The sequence below is a fragment of the Gorilla gorilla genome, chromosome 17 (genome assembly GCF_029281585.2).
Source record: "Gorilla gorilla gorilla isolate KB3781 chromosome 17, NHGRI_mGorGor1-v2.1_pri, whole genome shotgun sequence".
Taxonomy (NCBI): domain Eukaryota; kingdom Metazoa; phylum Chordata; class Mammalia; order Primates; family Hominidae; genus Gorilla; species Gorilla gorilla.
Window position 1 is genome coordinate 96,260,433 of NC_073241.2, and position 13,130 is coordinate 96,273,562.

At 35.0% G+C, this 13,130-nt stretch overlaps 1 non-coding gene across 1 annotated transcript; it reads left to right on the forward strand.

The window, feature by feature from the left end:
* The first annotated feature begins 8,865 nt into the window (after nt 1-8,865).
* LOC115931523 (U6 spliceosomal RNA) lies at nt 8,866-8,972 on the forward strand. The gene has a single exon (XR_004067994.1). It is a non-coding gene; the product is annotated as a U6 spliceosomal RNA (small nuclear RNA).
* Nucleotides 8,973-13,130: the final 4,158 nt, after the last annotated feature.

Sequence of the window (13,130 nt, forward strand, 5' to 3'; positions counted from 1 at the left end):
TTTGAGTTCATTGTAGATTCTGGATATTAGCCCTTTGTCAGAAGAAAACCTAGGCATTACCATTCAGGACATAGGCATGGGCAAGGACTTCATGTCTAAAGCACCAAAAGCAATGGCAACAAAAGCCAAAATTGACAAATGGGATCTAATTAAACTAAAGAGCTTCTGCACAGCAAAAGAAACTACCATCTGAGTGAACAGGCAACCTACAAAATGGGAGAAAATTTTCGCAACCTACTCATCAGAAAATTTAATTCTTAGAAAATAAGCATTAGGTTAGATGTTGGAACTTCTGAAAGAGCATAGTTTTCTGTGTTAGTGTAAATGCTAATTGGTGTTAATGTGCTGGCAAAAATAAAAGGCTCTGAGCACATGCTGCATTTCTGACAAACATTATCTGTCAAGTCTTCTGATTTTTGGATGCCTTGCTATTAGAAAAACAGAATCAGTGGAGCACATATTTTACACACCCACATCTTCACAGTGCATAAATTTTGCATTGACGTTTATCTGTTTCAGAAATAAACAAATGTAAAAGCAATCTTGAAACCAGGCCAAGCCTGTTTCAAGCCTTCTCTTACTTGTCTTCCCAGTGAAACCTATTGGCGTAACTATGGCCACTGCAGTTCGTAAGAAAGCTGCCCATTACTTTTCATGTATTTTGTTTGTTTGTTTTAATCTCACTGTTTTTATTGATTAGCTTATACTTAGATTTTATAACGTAGTGGTTGCAGAGATATTTCATAGAGGCAGCAAATCTTTTGAATATGTTTCAATTCTTCAAATGGGACAGAAAAAATGTCATAAATTCGGCATAAATTTAGCTCACTTGGTCTTCTCAGCTTTACGTCCTTTCTGGAATAGGTTTAGCCTGAATCTTCATGACTTTTTTGGACACTGTTTTCCCTGTATTTGCCAAACTCATGACTTATCTCAGTCCCAATGAGCAACCAGGTGAAACCGGCCCAATAGTCCCATAGAACTGATGTTTACAGTTTATTTGAATAAACACAGAAATTGACTCTCACAGTCTTAAACTTTGAGAAAGTTACATTTGCCTTATCTGAGTTCCTTTATCAGGAAACCAACCATCAAGTCTCCCAGATAGTATCAAAGAACTTAAACTCACCCAATCATATCACAGTATCTGTACAATGATCTGCAAGACCCTTCACTTGTCATGATGGCCTAATTGACCATCTGCTTCCTGTTGACCCACTTCTCTTCCTTACCACTCCCTAATTCCTGTTTTCTTGCATGTAGTTATATTTTGTCCCTGCTCTACAAATCACTAATTTTAGTCAAGGAAATGGATTTGAGACTGATCTCCCACCTCCTTGGCTGCAGCACCCAATTAAAGCCTTCCTCCCTGGCAATACTTTTCTCAGTGACTGGCTTTCTGTGCAGCGAGCAGCAGGGCCTAGACCAAACCCCTGGGGTTTTGGTAACACAGGCTCCTTATGTAAGAAAGAGAGTCTAATTTGAAACATCAAAGGCATAATCTAATTCCAGATATAGTAAAGAATTTGCTATCAATTGTGTTAACATTTTTCTCTGCATGTATGTGTGTGTTATGTGTGAGAGAGAGATATGCCTATTTATGTTATCTGTTACTTTTTGGTGACATTTTCAGTGAAATGAAAAAAATCACAACTCCTTTTTTTCAGTTTTCCTCTCTGTGCCAAAGAATAGCTTCTCAGCTAAACAAAATAACAGACATTTATAATTTCAAATTATACTCTCAGTCATATTCCTTCTGTAATTTTCATGAGAGATTTCATGAATTATCTTGTAAAACTGAAACACACATAATAAAATTATTTGACTAATTCCTAATATATTTGGGATTGTAGCTAGAATAATAAGAGATTCTTTTAGGGCAATTATATAGGTCATGCATAAAGTCCAGAAATAGATCAATAATCAATTGACATATATGGTCAATTGATTATTGATCAAGGTGTTAAGAATATTCAATTTGAGAAAGAATATACCTTTTTACAAGTGGTTCTGGAATAACTGGATAGTCATGAAAAACAATGAACCTTTATGAATACATTGTGACATAAACTAAATCTTATTTAAAACAAGTGGATCATGGGCCTGAATATACAACCAAAATCTCCGTCTAAAAGAAAAAAGGTATCTAATAGAAAATATAAAACAAATACATTGCAAACCAAGATTAGGCAATGGTTATCTCAATAGAGCATAAAATTATGATTCATAAACAGTTTTATAAATTGAGCTTCATAAAAATTAAAAACATGTTTTTTGAAAGAGAATGTTAATAAAATTAAAATGCTGGTCACAACTTGGAAGAAAGTATGTGCAAAATACAAAATTGATGTGAATTTTTATAATTCAATAATAAGATACACCCAATAAAATTGGGCAATAAATTGAAGACACTTCACTAAAGAAGAGATATAGAAAGAAAATAACCATGAGAAAATAATGTTTAAAATAAGTTGTCATTAAAAAAATTAAAACCACACTTATATCATTACATAGCCTGCTAGAATGTCCAAAATTAAACAAAGCAAACAAACAAAAACAGGTGGTAAAAAATGCAGGTGAGAGGCAGAGCTACTGGAACACACAAACTATTAATTCAATTGCAAAATATAGTAATAACTTACACTAAAAATGAACAATTTCTCATGAAGTTAAAGATACACTTACCATAAAACTAGTTATCCCATTTCTAAATTTTTATACAAGAGAAAATAAAACATATGTCTATCACAAAAATCAAGATGTGAATGTTTATAGTGACTTTCCTCATTAAACTAAAATATGGGTAAAACCAGATGTTCATTAACTTATAAATAGAAAACCAAATTGCAGTACATCTATACTACACACATGGACATGTATGTTATGTACACGTCTTCCTTTCATGTATTGACTACAGTCACTCTATAAGCTTATATTCTCAATAAGGCGAAGTTTGGCATTTTTCTATTTAAAGAAGTGTTTGCACATCAATGATAATCTGAAAATGAATAGGTTGTATTTAAGATATCAGATAACCAACTCATATAACTTTCACTGTATTTTACATTTTTTGTAAAACCAAATATTAACATTTTGCATATATTGCATATGTATTTATTTACATTTATACAGACAATAAATACATAAACCCTATTTCTTCTCATTGCTGCCACATAAACAAGCTTTTGTGAAACAATTTCCTTAACTCTGAAAGCCTATTTTACCTTCATACAGGAAAATCCTGGGACCCTAAGTTCCTTCAATAATTCTAGCTAAATCAATAATTTAGCTTTTGTATAACTAAATTATTCATGTAATTTGTATTTCATCATATCTTTCTAATAAAAAATAGAAAGGGTCTGTGCATAGGAAGAAACTTTTTTATATATTTATTTCTACAACTTCTTGTGTTGCTTATTCAGTCCAAGACTTAAGAAGTATGGAAAGTTTAAAAGCCAAATCTCTTCCCCAAACTGTTACTTAATGCTCTATTTCAGCCTCTTTTGGCAAACTTTTATGTACCTACTAAAGGAACCCTGTAAACTGCTTCAGGAGGCCCACATGGCAGCTTGAGAAGTCCTCCACTCTTGCTTTCACCCCACCTATTTCTCAGTTGCTTCCTTCACTAGCACTGGCTCCCTATCTATACCCCTATTTTGTAGTTCCTTCCTTTTTCAAGATGTTTTTAGAATGCTAAACACAGCCTGGAATAGTCACCTCTGGGTAGTCCCAGCATTTTCTAATCTGCTCACTCCTTGTGATAACGAACTCTGTCCTGCAACCTTCCCCTTGATCTAAGCTTTATTTCCTTATTTTTATGAAAATGAAAACATTAAGCTGAGAAGGCAACACGTTAAATACTTCTAGAAATGAATAATTAAGCATCATCGTAGAAATATTTCTCCTGAGCACTTAGTCTTATGTTTTGCCCCCACCCAACACAGAAAGATGCCCTTTCTTCTAAAAGGAATAGATTAGAAGATACTGTCCTCACGAGTACGTACATGTACCATAAAGACAATTGGCCGAGAAGCTGGAATTCTCCTGCTTATCATACAGAGAACAATTGGATGTGGGAAGGGTGCTGCACCACTGTGCAAATGGGGAAACTATCTCAATTAGTTAAATATTAGATAACATTTTACAGAGCAAACAAAAAGCAAATATTAGGCATCTAGTTGACAAAGATTTGACATTTAAATTGAATGCAAAAAAATTAAAGGAAAAATAGTGTCATCATAGTGCATAAAAACTTAGGACAAGAACAGTGCAGGGTGTGCAGGAACAAATTAGCAACACATTCTCTGGACAGACACATAAATTCACAACAGGATAAAACAAAGACAATTACCTTAGCCACATATGGCTAAGTATTTTTGCCGATTGCTCAGCATTGAACGCATGTGATTATTACACATTTGCCAAGATTGGATTACAGAATCTCCTTCATTTAGCTTAAACAGAAAGGGTCTTGTTAGAGGCTATTTGTTGGCTGACAGTTTTTGAAAGGGCCAGGAAATCAAACTCTGTGATACACAGCCAGGAGAACTGTCCAAACTTACCATAAATTTTTAAGCAGAAATAATTTCAGCCACAGCAAACCACTGGCCATTCAAAAAGCCAGGGGCCAGATACCAGAGAGCCAGCATCCCTGCCAAAGTTCTCCAAAAAGAGTGATAATCTTCACAATGAATATTGCTACCAGAGCTGAGAGCACACTCTGCCATCATTCCAAATGTCACTTCTTCCTTGGAAATAGAGGCTGCTGCTTGGCTCCACTCTTGTGGCAAGGAACCCTGGGAACCTAACATTTCGATTCTACCTAAGGAAGGTATAATTCACAATGTGGAGAATTAGCAAATTGAGGTTTTGGACAGGCATGTTTAACAGATGGTGACTATAATATATTTTTTTATTTTTTGCATATGATTAGGCTTAAGCTAGATTGGAGTAAAATACGCATTGTTCTCATTCTTGATCACAACGCTTTCACTCCCAATTAACTTAAATGTAATCTTCATGAAGTCTAACAAACTTTACATATATGATGCAGTTAAATGATATACAAGACCTTAATTTTGATCTAAAATTTAGGCATACTGACTTGGAAAGCAAAATAAACAATATCTGTCAGAGAAAGTACGGTTAATAAGGCTATTTCTATCTAGATGAGCTAATTTTTACATTAGGAGTAGTTCTATTTGAAAGTGAAAGCAAGCAGTCCTTAAGAAGTGGATTCTCCCATGTTCTAAATAAAACATACACACACGTGTAGTACGGATGTGTATATGTGTGTGTGTGTGTATGTATAATCATGTACATGTGGAAATATTACCACAAACCAAGGTTGACAGTCAAGCTATTTTCAGAATGTGAAATGAATATCCGTTAACTTTCTGGCCAGTATTACTGAATTGAAAAATTGTGACACTCATAGGTCCTATCTCATGAAAGAAAAGATTTTCTACCAAACTTGTTGAAGGTGTAAGTGCATTTTGTTGTTGTCTCTTCCTTTAGGTCCCTTGCCATTCTAACACCCACATATTTAGGGTCTCTGCTATCCAGAATTTGTGACAAGCAAGTAAGCAAAGATAATTAGTAGCAGTTTCTTTATTGCTTGATATTGTTTTCTCATTCTCCCCTTCAACCTTCCTATAACTTTACACCCTTATATACACATACACACACACACGTACATACACATACACATTTAAATCTACATTCCACTTGTATGTACTCATTTTGCAATTGCCAAGCCTTATTAAATCCAGTGCTCGCTCTACTCTGCACCTGGATAACAGTCGGTGAAAGTGGACTAAAAGTAAGCAGCACCTACTCTCTTGCTCTGGTAGGAAGTATTAACATACTGTGTGGGTCAACACAATCTCATTGCTTCAAATGCCATCTGCATGCTGATGACTCTGGGAAGAAAAGAGCAAACATCAGGTCTGTAGCTGCTTCCCTTCCTCATGGCACAGAAGAGGCAATGCTGACCTTGAAAAATTCTAAGTATAAACTGGCATTGGGATTTATCCCAGAAAGATATCTGCAAAAGTTCTTATCTAAGAATGTTTGCCTGTACTGATCATTGAAAATACTTGGAACTTATAGACTTAAAGAACAGAGCTGGCTGGAGAATGCAAGTTAGCCAGATAGACTATCTACCCATGTGAGTAATGAAGTATGGAAACCAAGAAAACTCAAACTAAAACTACTTTCTCCAAGTGAAATTGTCGCAGACACATATTGCAATCTGTTTCTCCAAAATCAAAACTCATTCCAGGGTGGGAATGAGTCTGGTTTTGCTTTGTTTTGCATTGTGTTGTTTTGTTTTATTTCATTTTGGAAGCTGTATCTGTTGGCTTTGAGGCTATTTGAAAGACTAATGTTGTAAGGCTGAAATGTCCCTACATTTTGTTTATATCTTTCACTAATCATTGGGGAAGTTTGATGCTGAGCAAGATCCATTATCCTTGTGCATCTGCTTTGACAATCCAGCCATCTGTGGTACTACAACAACCCAATAACACTATCCCAGATCTCATCCCTGAATTTGAGGTTTTCCATCCAATGTATTACGTCTATGCTGATGTATTAGAAACATCTAAAGCTCAAAATCCTAAAATCTAGCTTGTTTTTGCATAGCTTGAAAAGTTCGTCTCCTAACTTTCTATATTTCAAAAGTTGTAAACACCCTTCTGGTCCAGCTGCCTAAAACAAAGCTATGGAGACATCTTTGACTCTTCTCTCTATATATTCAAATCCTTTTCAAGGGGTTGTCTTTTCCTCAGAAATCTAGCAAATATCTATTGAGTTCATAAAACTTTTTTGATGACAATTCTACTCCAAGTCACTATTATCTTTGAACAGATTAGAGGATTTGCCTCTTACAGGGGCTCTCTTCTTCGATTCTAAATGGCAGCCGCAATGTCTCTTAAGGAAATTAGAGCATGTCATATTTCATTCATTAATTCAATTATTACCTATTCAAATCTCAAGACTTTTTCCTTATGCAGAATAAATCTAAATGCACAACAAGTTCTGAACTTACTTATCTGTTGACTTTCTCCCTCAGTTACTTAATTCCAGGAAAATGTATTGTACATGATTGTTGCACGATATTAGTAAAATGGATTACATGCCAATTGATTAAATGTTCCTATACAACATGCTATCAAATACACATTGTAGGATAGTGTGCTAGATATTAAAATGAGAAAATAAAGCCAAAATGTAATATTTTTTGTCCCTGCATTTGAAATATTCCAATATTAATCTGGAAACATACATAAAATAGAAAATTGAAACAAAGTTTTCTAATAATATGAGGAAAGTTTTTTCTACAAAATATATTGCCTTTCAAGGAAGTACATTAAATTCTACAGTACAATGTTATATCTTGCATATATAAAAGTTGGGTAATTTAAATACTCTGATACTAGAAGAAAGACCATAGAAAATTATACCTTTATTTAGGATCCATGTTTAATAAACTATAATAGAAAAAACTAAGTCTTTAGAAAAGAAGTAACCTAGATGCATACATCAAATATAATTCTATAAAGATTCATTGTTTATATTTTTAGAAGACTGGTAAATATGTACATATTACTTAAAAATATATGTAGGTACATTATTAAAGACATAAATCTTTAAAAACTTGATAATTTAATTAAATAGAAAAATAAAACACATGCACGTATGTCCTATATTAAGTTCAAAATCAAATAACATGTTGCAAATACATTCACAATATATAAGAGGGTTATAGTCTCAAAAATAAAGCATTTATACAAATAAATGAAAATAATAAAATGCTCTATCCCACCAGAAAAAAAAATTGGCAAAGTTTATGGATAACTAATTCACAATATAAAAATACTACTAGCTGTTTTAATCATACAAAATTATTCAAAATCACATATAATTAAAGGACACAATATTAAAACAATTTTATCACTATCCACATTGCAAAATATTAATACTATTTAGTATCATTAGAAGTATGTACACATATTATTAGAGAAGTTTAAATCAGTTTTCATTTGCAGGAACACTATGTTATAATATATATCAAATACTTAAGACTTGCATATCCTTGGGCTCAGTAACTCTAGACATTGGAACTTTTTACAAGAAAATAGTAAACATGTCTTTTCCTGGGAATATAACCCAAATACAATTCTATAGGATTCTACCTGAGGGTATCACTGGATACTCCTTGGTTTAGGGACTGGGACTCGACTCTAGCAAGGTGGATATCATGGGGAGAGTGGAACGATATAGTGCAGTGGATGCTCACAGTGAGAGGGGAAGATTACGGTAAGCAGCAATGGAAATGAGCTACCTTAGCAACATATATGTGTCTTAAAAACACATTGTCAAGTGAAAAAAGAATGAGACATATAGCACAGTTTTCATAAATACAAAGTATATGCACAGTCTCAAAACATTTTACTAAAATATGTACACATAAGTGGAAGTACAGTAAACATATTTAGTGACTTTCTATAAGGGGAGTGGGAGTGGTGGAAGAAAAACTGGTGGGCCACAGGGACACTGGGAAATAATAATAGCCAAAGGGACCTTAATGGGGATTATGTGATAATGGGCAGTGGACTGATATGTACAATTAACTCAAGGCTTTGCATCTGCTTTTTAAGAAAATATACGTAATAACTAGATATGACCAGACATGCATTTACAAAGATAAGATGGAAAACCTATTATGCATTATATTGCAGAATACTGGATTGCACATGTTAAAATATGAACAGCAATATGTATTTTTAAGCATTAAAATAATGATGTAAGAAAGATTTACTGAAAAACATTATTAAAATAACCAGACAAAAATCATATGATGTGGTCACTTCGGAGGCACATATATTAAAATTGTAATGATACAGAGAAGATTAGCATGGCCTCTGCACAACGATGACACGCACGTTTGTGAAGTTTTCCTATTTTTCAATATCGTGAAAATGGCCATAGTGCCCAAAGTAATTTATGGATGTAATGTTATTCCTATTAAACTACCATTTACATTCTTCACAAAGGTAGAAAAAAAACTATTTTAAAATTCGTATGGAACCAATAAGAGTCCATATAGCCAAGACAATCCTAAGCAAAAAGAACAAAGTTGGAGGCATCACCCTACCATACTTCAAACTATATTATAAGGCTACAGTAACAAAAACAGCGTGATACTGGTACAAAAACAGACAGAAAGACAAACAGAACAGAATACAGAACTCAGAAACAAGATTGCACATCCACAATCATCTCATCTTCAACAAGCCTGACAAAAACAAGCAATGGGGAAATGATTCCCTATTCAACAAATGGTGCTGAGATAACTGCCTATCTATTTGCAGAATATTGAAACTGGACCCCTTCCTCACAACTTATACAAAAATTAACTCAAGGTGGATTAAATACTTAAATGTAAAACCCCAAACTATAAAAATCCTAGAATAAAATATAGGCAATACCATTCAGGACACAGGCATGGGCAAAGATTTCATGATGAAATCATCAATAGCAATTGCAAAAAAAAAGCAAAAATTGACAAATGGGATCTAGTTAAACTAAAGAGCTTCTGCACAGCAAAATAAACTATCATCAGAGTGAGCAGGCAACCTACAGAGTGGGAAAAAATCTTTGCAATCTATCCATCTGACAAAGGTCTAATATCCAGAATCTACAAAGAACTCAAACAAATTTACAAGAAATAAACAAACAACCCCTTTAAAAAGTGGGTGAAAGACATGAACAGACATTTCTCAAAAGAAGACATTCATGCAACCAACAAACATATGAAAAAAGCTCAACATCACTGATCATTAGAGAAAAGCAAATCCAAATCACAATGGGATACCATCTCAAGCCACTCAGAATGGCCATTAATAAAAAGTCAAGATACAACAGATGCTGGCAAGGCTGTGGAGAAATAGGAACACTTTTACAATGTTGGTGGAAATGTAAATTAGTTCAACCATTGTGGAAGACAGTGTGACAATTTCTCAAAGAGCTAGAACCAGAAATACCATTTTACCCAGCAATCTCATTAATGGTTATATACCCAAAGAAATATAAAGCATTCTATTACAAAGACACATGCACACGTATGTTCATTGCAGTACTAGTCACAATAGCAAGGACATAGAATTAACCCAAATGCTCATCAATGATAGACTGGTCAAAGAAAATGTGGTACATATACCATGGAATACTATGCAGCCATAAAAATAAATGAGACCATGTCCTTTTCATAGACATGGATAAAGCTGGAAGCCACCATCCTTGCAAACTAACACAGGAAAGAAAACCAAACACTGTATGTTCTCACTTGTAAGTGGGAGCTAAAGGATGGGATCACATGGATATGGGAAGGGGAACAATCCTCACTATGGCTTGTTGTGGGGTGGAGTCGGGAGAAACAGTATTAGAAAGGATAGCTAATGCACGCTGGGCTTAACACCTGGGTGATGGGTCGACAGGTGCAGTAAACCACTATGGCACACCTATGTAACAAACCTGCACATCCTGCACATGTGCCCCAGAACTAAAAATAATAATTTTTAAAAGTTCTAAAAGATAACATAATAAAATATTGCAGAAAGCATGATGGCATTACTATAAAAATAATAAGAGATATAATGGCAATCTATATATCAGAGTTTCCAAAATATCCTACTATTTTCCTTTTGGGGTTTTGGGATTGTGGAAGTGCCCTATTTTCTACCATTGAATTATGGAAAGTTGAAACATTTCACACCACATGCTAATCAGAGATTTATCATGCTAATGAGTTTTGTGACAAGATGTAGTAAGCAAAATTTTCCTACTTAGAATAAAATGTGTTTTTTGGTTTCTTTAATTTCCTCTGCTTTCTTATGGAATTAACTTTTAGTATAAGATATTTTGAATACTGTTTATATTGAACAAAATGCTAAAAATATGATAAATTCATTTTTCCATACTGTCTTCATTTAGCAAAAATATATACTTATTACCAAATTCCTAAAATATATTACAGAACCATTAAATAATAAACTTGAGTTGCTTATGTATCTAAATAATTCTTGCCCAGCTCTAATAGAAAAGATGAATATTTTATTTCTCTGGAATAATCTAGTTTAATTTGCAAATTTTTTCTTTTCTTTTCTTTTCTTTTTTTTTTTTTTTCAAAAGAAAGAGGTTTAATGGACTTATAGTTCCACATGGCTGCAGAGGCCTCACAATCAAGGCAGAAGACAAGGAGGAGCAAGTCACATCTTACATGTACAGCAGCAGGCAAAGAGAGAGCTTGTGCAGGGAAACTCCCCTTTTTAAAATGATCAGATCTCATGAGACTTACTTGCTATCCTGAGAACAGCATGGAAATATCCTGGCCCCATGATTCAGTTACTTCCTACCGGGTCCCTCCTACAACACATGGGAAATCTCATGTATTATTTTCTTTACTTTTTTCCTGTCTCTTTCCTCTGAGTACCCTCTGTAGCATCTGAAATGGCTTAACTTATCCAATAACTAAACACATGGAAACTTCTGTCTGCCATACTTGGACTACCTTTTATACATCAGTTATTTTTCTTTAAATTAGTCATTTTAAATTAGTATCAGCTACATAGCTTTCTTGAGATAATTACATTGTTTGCTTTCTTTAAGGCACTTAGGATAATGTCTGGAAAATGGAAAATGCCATAATAGTCTTCTACCACCAATGCTGTTTTGTCATTTTCTCTTCCATTAAAATCAAGACAAATTATTGTCATATACTACATCCAACTCTACATATTTTATGTAGTTGAAATGCACTTAATTTTTAACCTAATTGAAAGTTCTAATTCCTTTGTATTGAAGTGGGAAAGGTTCCCATGTCCCTGTCACAGGGCATGAGATGGGGGAGTGGTTCGCTTATTCAGTGCCCCACTGCTCAAACCTCTAGGGGAACAAACCTCTAGGGGACAGGTTGTGGGGCTGGGACCCCACGGCAGTGTCTAGGGGTGAATGTTTACAGCTCCTGAAGCCCCAGTGGGCATGTGTTACAGGGTGCTCTTTTAGTTTGCTGTCTATAGGCGGTTTGTGTTAACCAGCTCAATTAGACCCTCTTCCTTGTCGCAGGGACAGAAGGATTTCTGTATCCAGGGTTCTTGCCTTGGTGTACCAGAAAAATCGTATCATATGTGGGCTTGGAGAATGAGTGCAAAGTTTTATTGAGTGGAAGTAGCTCTCCGACGATGGGGGAGCCAGAAGGGAGATGGTTTTCTCCTGGAGTTGAGCCGCTCTACGGCCCCAGCTGTACTCCAACCACCCTGGCCAAACTCCGTCTGGTCCTGCTGGCCAATGGCCTGCCAGCGTGCAGGCATCTGTCAGTGTCCTATTCCACCGGCGTGCTCTGGGCGAGCTTCCTTGACATCCTCTCAGGCTTGTGTCTTCTTCCACTAATGCACTTGTGCCTTCTTCCACTAGTGCGCTCCTTTTGAAGTTTGCCACCTGTTTGTCTGCCCGCTAGTGTCTCAGGTTCTTAGAGGCCCAGGATGGGTGTGTGGTGGGCCAGGGTGGTCTTGGAAAATGCAACATTTGGGCGCAAAGGCAGGAGTGTCTGTCCTCACCTAGGTCCGTGGGGGTGGAGCCCTAGCCAGGTACCTGCCTTTCTCTACCCAGCACTTCCCTGCCCCCCTCCCATAGAAGTATGAATTCACATATTTAATAAATTATCTATCAAAGAAATAGGAAGGATGAATGATAATTATGGAAAATGTAGACTGGTAATTGGAAAACAGAATAAAATAAAAATGGATTGATATAAAAATTTTAAAAAAATCTATTGATGACTTAAAAATATGACTTCTGAATGCTAATTTCTGGCTTAGTCAAATGATTTCCTTGTGCTAATATTCATTTAAGATGTGAGATATGATATGAAATACATGTTTAAGTGTAATAAGCAGGACTATAGAGCTACCTTAAAGCCTTGAGAGAAAACCAAGGATTTTGTACAGTTGGGAAAGTCATCTTTTTAACTGAATATAATACTCAAAATACCAAACTTGCAAGGTCCTTAGACATAGTCAAGATTCATATGTGTCACTTAAGAGACTTCATGTTGATTATTGATTAAT